We start from the raw sequence: 8,026 nt of genomic DNA on the forward strand, positions 1-8,026 counted from the left end.
TGTTTAAAAAGATGTCAAGAGGATTTTTTCCAGAAGTTCGTTTTGAATTTTTAATCTGTATGTAAAGTTGTGCAATTTTGGTAAGAATATATAGTAGAATTTAATACTGTAGTGCAACCTGCAGGAAAACGGGCTTGCAATGTTAAAAATTGTTTTACCTGTGTTTTAGGTGTTAAATCAGTGTGTTTAGACGAAAAATGACAAACAATGGGGTTTTGTAGCCAGCAGCACGCTTATTTTGCTTTTAATGATGCATACAAAATTAGCCCAGATTTCCTCTGAAATGTTCTACTGCCTCAAAACAATGAGCCATTTATAGTAGATCGGACCGTCTAAACTGTCCGGAAAATTTTTAGCAGATCAAATACGATGTAGTATTCATCGTCGTAAACAACAAAATATTCTACGGGGTGTGAATATCAAATAAAATCGGCTGTTTAGGCCCTTGTGTTGCAGTAAGAAATGCTCAATTTATGTCCAAAATTGAGAAATATTGATACGAAAGCGGAAAAAAGCTGAGATGTATCACTCATGTTAGTTAGATTAGAACAATACCGTGCTATTTTGGACAAAGGTTCTCACCATTTTCATAAATTGTATGAAATAATGACGTTTTCTCTACCCCACCCCCCAGAGGCAGGGTCATTGAATTTTTGGCCGACATAATTTCTGGGGTCCACATGATATTAATTAATTTGCGTCATTTTATACATTTTCATACATCACTTGTCAATTTAAAACCAAAAAATCACTGAATATCAAAACACCGTGTAAATGCATACAGTATAACTTTGATCATATTTTCATAAATCAGTGGCCACCGTGTACACCGTGGTGTTAAAAAATCGCTCATGACTTTCTGAAATGAGTAGATATCTTCATAATTTTTTTTTAGTCACACAACACAATGAGTATTAATCAATTTATTAATGTTGATTTTGCGATAACAAAAAATGAGTTATATTGCAGGTGTCATAACAGTATTTCACTGAAGGTTCACGTCAAAACATGGCTGAGCCAAAATAATTCCCGAATTTTCCTTTGAATCCGGGGCGGTTCCGCTCGAGACAGGAGCTGATTTTTTTTATGAGATGAAAAACAATGTGTAAGAGGTCTAACTATCCCAGTTTTGTAATAATGCGAGGTCATTTGAATTTTTGATGCGCGTTGTTTCTGGAGGGGGGTGAAAAGTCCCGGGCTTGATTTTCAAGCACATGTGTAACTTCGATGTAAACAAAGTCGCACGCCTTGCTGGATGCACGTGTGTATTTTGCTAGAAACTTGTAAATGAAGCGTTGTTTAAAAAGATGTCAAGAGGATTTTTTCCAGAAGTTCGTTTTGAATTTTTAATCTGTATGTAAAGTTGTGCAATTTTGGTAAGAATATATAGTAGAATTTAATACTGTAGTGCAACCTGCAGGAAAACGGGCTTGCAATGTTAAAAATTGTTTTACCTGTGTTTTAGGTGTTAAATCAGTGTGTTTAGACGAAAAATGACAAACAATGGGGTTTTGTAGCCAGCAGCACGCTTATTTTGCTTTTAATGATGCATACAAAATTAGCCCAGATTTCCTCTGAAATGTTCTACTGCCTCAAAACAATGAGCCATTTATAGTAGATCGGACCGTCTAAACTGTCCGGAAAATTTTTAGCAGATCAAATACGATGTAGTATTCATCGTCGTAAACAACAAAATATTCTACGGGGTGTGAATATCAAATAAAATCGGCTGTTTAGGCCCTTGTGTTGCAGTAAGAAATGCTCAATTTATGTCCAAAATTGAGAAATATTGATACGAAAGCGGAAAAAAGCTGAGATGTATCACTCATGTTAGTTAGATTAGAACAATACCGTGCTATTTTGGACAAAGGTTCTCACCATTTTCATAAATTGTATGAAATAATGACGTTTTCTCTACCCCACCCCCCAGAGGCAGGGTCATTGAATTTTTGGCCGACATAATTTCTGGGGTCCACATGATATTAATTAATTTGCGTCATTTTATACATTTTCATACATCACTTGTCAATTTAAAACCAAAAAATCACTGAATATCAAAACACCGTGTAAATGCATACAGTATAACTTTGATCATATTTTCATAAATCAGTGGCCACCGTGTACACCGTGGTGTTAAAAAATCGCTCATGACTTTCTGAAATGAGTAGATATCTTCATAATTTTTTTTTAGTCACACAACACAATGAGTATTAATCAATTTATTAATGTTGATTTTGCGATAACAAAAAATGAGTTATATTGCAGGTGTCATAACAGTATTTCACTGAAGGTTCACGTCAAAACATGGCTGAGCCAAAATAATTCCCGAATTTTCCTTTGAATCCGGGGCGGTTCCGCTCGAGACAGGAGCTGATTTTTTTTATGAGATGAAAAACAATGTGTAAGAGGTCTAACTATCCCAGTTTTGTAATAATGCGAGGTCATTTGAATTTTTGATGCGCGTTGTTTCTGGAGGGGGGTGAAAAGTCCCGGGCTTGATTTTCAAGCACATGTGTAACTTCGATGTAAACAAAGTCGCACGCCTTGCTGGATGCACGTGTGTATTTTGCTAGAAACTTGTAAATGAAGCGTTGTTTAAAAAGATGTCAAGAGGATTTTTTCCAGAAGTTCGTTTTGAATTTTTAATCTGTATGTAAAGTTGTGCAATTTTGGTAAGAATATATAGTAGAATTTAATACTGTAGTGCAACCTGCAGGAAAACGGGCTTGCAATGTTAAAAATTGTTTTACCTGTGTTTTAGGTGTTAAATCAGTGTGTTTAGACGAAAAATGACAAACAATGGGGTTTTGTAGCCAGCAGCACGCTTATTTTGCTTTTAATGATGCATACAAAATTAGCCCAGATTTCCTCTGAAATGTTCTACTGCCTCAAAACAATGAGCCATTTATAGTAGATCGGACCGTCTAAACTGTCCGGAAAATTTTTAGCAGATCAAATACGATGTAGTATTCATCGTCGTAAACAACAAAATATTCTACGGGGTGTGAATATCAAATAAAATCGGCTGTTTAGGCCCTTGTGTTGCAGTAAGAAATGCTCAATTTATGTCCAAAATTGAGAAATATTGATACGAAAGCGGAAAAAAGCTGAGATGTATCACTCATGTTAGTTAGATTAGAACAATACCGTGCTATTTTGGACAAAGGTTCTCACCATTTTCATAAATTGTATGAAATAATGACGTTTTCTCTACCCCACCCCCCAGAGGCAGGGTCATTGAATTTTTGGCCGACATAATTTCTGGGGTCCACATGATATTAATTAATTTGCGTCATTTTATACATTTTCATACATCACTTGTCAATTTAAAACCAAAAAATCACTGAATATCAAAACACCGTGTAAATGCATACAGTATAACTTTGATCATATTTTCATAAATCAGTGGCCACCGTGTACACCGTGGTGTTAAAAAATCGCTCATGACTTTCTGAAATGAGTAGATATCTTCATAATTTTTTTTTAGTCACACAACACAATGAGTATTAATCAATTTATTAATGTTGATTTTGCGATAACAAAAAATGAGTTATATTGCAGGTGTCATAACAGTATTTCACTGAAGGTTCACGTCAAAACATGGCTGAGCCAAAATAATTCCCGAATTTTCCTTTGAATCCGGGGCGGTTCCGCTCGAGACAGGAGCTGATTTTTTTTATGAGATGAAAAACAATGTGTAAGAGGTCTAACTATCCCAGTTTTGTAATAATGCGAGGTCATTTGAATTTTTGATGCGCGTTGTTTCTGGAGGGGGGTGAAAAGTCCCGGGCTTGATTTTCAAGCACATGTGTAACTTCGATGTAAACAAAGTCGCACGCCTTGCTGGATGCACGTGTGTATTTTGCTAGAAACTTGTAAATGAAGCGTTGTTTAAAAAGATGTCAAGAGGATTTTTTCCAGAAGTTCGTTTTGAATTTTTAATCTGTATGTAAAGTTGTGCAATTTTGGTAAGAATATATAGTAGAATTTAATACTGTAGTGCAACCTGCAGGAAAACGGGCTTGCAATGTTAAAAATTGTTTTACCTGTGTTTTAGGTGTTAAATCAGTGTGTTTAGACGAAAAATGACAAACAATGGGGTTTTGTAGCCAGCAGCACGCTTATTTTGCTTTTAATGATGCATACAAAATTAGCCCAGATTTCCTCTGAAATGTTCTACTGCCTCAAAACAATGAGCCATTTATAGTAGATCGGACCGTCTAAACTGTCCGGAAAATTTTTAGCAGATCAAATACGATGTAGTATTCATCGTCGTAAACAACAAAATATTCTACGGGGTGTGAATATCAAATAAAATCGGCTGTTTAGGCCCTTGTGTTGCAGTAAGAAATGCTCAATTTATGTCCAAAATTGAGAAATATTGATACGAAAGCGGAAAAAAGCTGAGATGTATCACTCATGTTAGTTAGATTAGAACAATACCGTGCTATTTTGGACAAAGGTTCTCACCATTTTCATAAATTGTATGAAATAATGACGTTTTCTCTACCCCACCCCCCAGAGGCAGGGTCATTGAATTTTTGGCCGACATAATTTCTGGGGTCCACATGATATTAATTAATTTGCGTCATTTTATACATTTTCATACATCACTTGTCAATTTAAAACCAAAAAATCACTGAATATCAAAACACCGTGTAAATGCATACAGTATAACTTTGATCATATTTTCATAAATCAGTGGCCACCGTGTACACCGTGGTGTTAAAAAATCGCTCATGACTTTCTGAAATGAGTAGATATCTTCATAATTTTTTTTTAGTCACACAACACAATGAGTATTAATCAATTTATTAATGTTGATTTTGCGATAACAAAAAATGAGTTATATTGCAGGTGTCATAACAGTATTTCACTGAAGGTTCACGTCAAAACATGGCTGAGCCAAAATAATTCCCGAATTTTCCTTTGAATCCGGGGCGGTTCCGCTCGAGACAGGAGCTGATTTTTTTTATGAGATGAAAAACAATGTGTAAGAGGTCTAACTATCCCAGTTTTGTAATAATGCGAGGTCATTTGAATTTTTGATGCGCGTTGTTTCTGGAGGGGGGTGAAAAGTCCCGGGCTTGATTTTCAAGCACATGTGTAACTTCGATGTAAACAAAGTCGCACGCCTTGCTGGATGCACGTGTGTATTTTGCTAGAAACTTGTAAATGAAGCGTTGTTTAAAAAGATGTCAAGAGGATTTTTTCCAGAAGTTCGTTTTGAATTTTTAATCTGTATGTAAAGTTGTGCAATTTTGGTAAGAATATATAGTAGAATTTAATACTGTAGTGCAACCTGCAGGAAAACGGGCTTGCAATGTTAAAAATTGTTTTACCTGTGTTTTAGGTGTTAAATCAGTGTGTTTAGACGAAAAATGACAAACAATGGGGTTTTGTAGCCAGCAGCACGCTTATTTTGCTTTTAATGATGCATACAAAATTAGCCCAGATTTCCTCTGAAATGTTCTACTGCCTCAAAACAATGAGCCATTTATAGTAGATCGGACCGTCTAAACTGTCCGGAAAATTTTTAGCAGATCAAATACGATGTAGTATTCATCGTCGTAAACAACAAAATATTCTACGGGGTGTGAATATCAAATAAAATCGGCTGTTTAGGCCCTTGTGTTGCAGTAAGAAATGCTCAATTTATGTCCAAAATTGAGAAATATTGATACGAAAGCGGAAAAAAGCTGAGATGTATCACTCATGTTAGTTAGATTAGAACAATACCGTGCTATTTTGGACAAAGGTTCTCACCATTTTCATAAATTGTATGAAATAATGACGTTTTCTCTACCCCACCCCCCAGAGGCAGGGTCATTGAATTTTTGGCCGACATAATTTCTGGGGTCCACATGATATTAATTAATTTGCGTCATTTTATACATTTTCATACATCACTTGTCAATTTAAAACCAAAAAATCACTGAATATCAAAACACCGTGTAAATGCATACAGTATAACTTTGATCATATTTTCATAAATCAGTGGCCACCGTGTACACCGTGGTGTTAAAAAATCGCTCATGACTTTCTGAAATGAGTAGATATCTTCATAATTTTTTTTTAGTCACACAACACAATGAGTATTAATCAATTTATTAATGTTGATTTTGCGATAACAAAAAATGAGTTATATTGCAGGTGTCATAACAGTATTTCACTGAAGGTTCACGTCAAAACATGGCTGAGCCAAAATAATTCCCGAATTTTCCTTTGAATCCGGGGCGGTTCCGCTCGAGACAGGAGCTGATTTTTTTTATGAGATGAAAAACAATGTGTAAGAGGTCTAACTATCCCAGTTTTGTAATAATGCGAGGTCATTTGAATTTTTGATGCGCGTTGTTTCTGGAGGGGGGTGAAAAGTCCCGGGCTTGATTTTCAAGCACATGTGTAACTTCGATGTAAACAAAGTCGCACGCCTTGCTGGATGCACGTGTGTATTTTGCTAGAAACTTGTAAATGAAGCGTTGTTTAAAAAGATGTCAAGAGGATTTTTTCCAGAAGTTCGTTTTGAATTTTTAATCTGTATGTAAAGTTGTGCAATTTTGGTAAGAATATATAGTAGAATTTAATACTGTAGTGCAACCTGCAGGAAAACGGGCTTGCAATGTTAAAAATTGTTTTACCTGTGTTTTAGGTGTTAAATCAGTGTGTTTAGACGAAAAATGACAAACAATGGGGTTTTGTAGCCAGCAGCACGCTTATTTTGCTTTTAATGATGCATACAAAATTAGCCCAGATTTCCTCTGAAATGTTCTACTGCCTCAAAACAATGAGCCATTTATAGTAGATCGGACCGTCTAAACTGTCCGGAAAATTTTTAGCAGATCAAATACGATGTAGTATTCATCGTCGTAAACAACAAAATATTCTACGGGGTGTGAATATCAAATAAAATCGGCTGTTTAGGCCCTTGTGTTGCAGTAAGAAATGCTCAATTTATGTCCAAAATTGAGAAATATTGATACGAAAGCGGAAAAAAGCTGAGATGTATCACTCATGTTAGTTAGATTAGAACAATACCGTGCTATTTTGGACAAAGGTTCTCACCATTTTCATAAATTGTATGAAATAATGACGTTTTCTCTACCCCACCCCCCAGAGGCAGGGTCATTGAATTTTTGGCCGACATAATTTCTGGGGTCCACATGATATTAATTAATTTGCGTCATTTTATACATTTTCATACATCACTTGTCAATTTAAAACCAAAAAATCACTGAATATCAAAACACCGTGTAAATGCATACAGTATAACTTTGATCATATTTTCATAAATCAGTGGCCACCGTGTACACCGTGGTGTTAAAAAATCGCTCATGACTTTCTGAAATGAGTAGATATCTTCATAATTTTTTTTTAGTCACACAACACAATGAGTATTAATCAATTTATTAATGTTGATTTTGCGATAACAAAAAATGAGTTATATTGCAGGTGTCATAACAGTATTTCACTGAAGGTTCACGTCAAAACATGGCTGAGCCAAAATAATTCCCGAATTTTCCTTTGAATCCGGGGCGGTTCCGCTCGAGACAGGAGCTGATTTTTTTTATGAGATGAAAAACAATGTGTAAGAGGTCTAACTATCCCAGTTTTGTAATAATGCGAGGTCATTTGAATTTTTGATGCGCGTTGTTTCTGGAGGGGGGTGAAAAGTCCCGGGCTTGATTTTCAAGCACATGTGTAACTTCGATGTAAACAAAGTCGCACGCCTTGCTGGATGCACGTGTGTATTTTGCTAGAAACTTGTAAATGAAGCGTTGTTTAAAAAGATGTCAAGAGGATTTTTTCCAGAAGTTCGTTTTGAATTTTTAATCTGTATGTAAAGTTGTGCAATTTTGGTAAGAATATATAGTAGAATTTAATACTGTAGTGCAACCTGCAGGAAAACGGGCTTGCAATGTTAAAAATTGTTTTACCTGTGTTTTAGGTGTTAAATCAGTGTGTTTAGACGAAAAATGACAAACAATGGGGTTTTGTAGCCAGCAGCACGCTTATTTTGCTTTTAATG

Source organism: Crassostrea angulata, chromosome 9 (assembly GCF_025612915.1).
Source record: "Crassostrea angulata isolate pt1a10 chromosome 9, ASM2561291v2, whole genome shotgun sequence".
Lineage (NCBI taxonomy): Eukaryota > Metazoa > Mollusca > Bivalvia > Ostreida > Ostreidae > Magallana > Magallana angulata.